The sequence below is a fragment of the Cephus cinctus genome, unplaced genomic scaffold (assembly GCF_000341935.2).
Source record: "Cephus cinctus unplaced genomic scaffold, Ccin1 Ccin1_scaffold1031, whole genome shotgun sequence".
NCBI lineage: Eukaryota > Metazoa > Arthropoda > Insecta > Hymenoptera > Cephidae > Cephus > Cephus cinctus.
The window spans coordinates 124,387-126,041 of NW_014333566.1; the positions used below are offsets into that span (position 1 = coordinate 124,387).

The window sequence follows — 1,655 nt, forward strand, 5'->3', positions numbered from 1 at the left end:
ATTATTTCTATATCCATTTACAACCTTCTTCTTTTTCTATATTTATTTCCTCTTTAATTCCTTATTTCTTTTTTTTTCATTTTTTACTTTCTTATTTATATCTTTCTTCATTTCTATATTCATTTCTTTGTTCTCGTTGCGCTTTGTTTCCTCTCACTTTCCATTGTGTTTGTCTTATTTTTCCTATTCCCTTGGTCGGGTCGAGCATATTAATTCAAGTAGTCATATAAGAGTAGTCATCCGGTTAGTGCAGCTAGACTTAAGACCATGGTGTCGGGGGTTGCCCTTCCGCCTCTTCCGCTGAGCTTGCTCAGTGGTTGGTGGCCCAAGTTGTGGCCGCAACAGGACCTTATGGGTCTCCCGACGGGGGCCTTGAGCCCCCTTAGGGTATCTACGGCCATGGTCTTTCGTATAGTGAATCTAGCCAGGTGTCTAGCTCTCGCGTATTTAGTATCATTTGTTCGCTTTGCTAAAAACGCTCCAACATGTCTTGACCCTTGGGCACTTGTGTGGGTAGAGACGATCCTATTTGTCCGTGGGGAGGTCGGAGGGGTAGTCCGTTGACTTTGGGTAAAGTCCTACTTGTGCTTGTGCTTGGGGGTCACTTCACTTGGGATAGGTGCGGGTGCTATTGAGCACCCGCTAGTATAAAGTCACCCCCTGTCGGAGACATTTTGCGCGTGGGGTGGGGCCCATTTCGCTCCCTTATACTTCCTACTTTTCCTACTTTTCTCACTGTTCTCTTATCTTGCTCCTCCAGAGTAATCTGGTCTTCGTGCTGTAGTGAGCCAAATGTTAATAGTAGTGACATACATAGGATAATAGCGAAAGCTAGTCCTGCTAGAGTTTATATTTCTTAAAATTTGTCTTGTTGCTACCTGGTGTCGTCCCTTTCTGTCTCGAACTTCCAATACGAGCGGACGTCACCAAGCAGCACAGCAAGTCATACCTAAGGTAACAAGCAACATTTTAAAAAATTAGAGTCATTGATTTTTATGTATATTTTTCTTCATCAATAAATGCAGGGTGCCGTACAAAGATAGAAAGGGCTTTTATTTAAATCACTATATGGAATTATTGACGGGACTGGTACATAGAAGTAAAAGGAATAACGGAGATATTTGGCAATCGATGTGATCGCATACGTCCCTGATAATTTGAACATCAACCAGTAAAAAGGAATATCGCAAACAATTCCTCCATAATTTTATCAACGGCTACGAAGTACATCATGTTTTCGGAACAACGTACAGCTAAGCGATATTATTTATTTTAGTTTGGTTTTTGTAATTTGTAATGTAAGTGTGGGTCATGAGTGTTATGGAATGGGTCATGAATGTTATATCTTAAAATCGCCTTATTTAATCAAATATGTTCTTATTGAATTCATTTGTCATTGTGTGTTCATTTATATTTTTTGAATTGTGTTAATTTGGACATAAATTAATTCAGCTAATAACTTTTTTATTTTTTGTATTTAAAGACAATAATTTCTTTCGATGTTTTTCTCTCAATTATTAAATATAAATTCATAAGGAATTATTACAGTGCATACGCTTTACGCATCTTCTTCGCCCCTTATTCCCTCAGTCCTTACCATCTCTGTTTTTCACTCTTTCTTTTTAACAATCTTCCTCTTTTCCCCTTCAACAACA

The 1,655-nt window shown here is 38.7% G+C and overlaps 1 long non-coding RNA gene across 1 annotated transcript; it reads left to right on the forward strand.

The window, feature by feature from the left end:
* Nucleotides 1-689: 689 nt before the first annotated feature.
* Nucleotides 690-1,459, forward strand: LOC112494943. The gene is made up of 2 exons (XR_003060968.1): nt 690-954; nt 1,026-1,459. It is a non-coding gene; the product is annotated as an uncharacterized LOC112494943 (long non-coding RNA).
* Nucleotides 1,460-1,655: the final 196 nt, after the last annotated feature.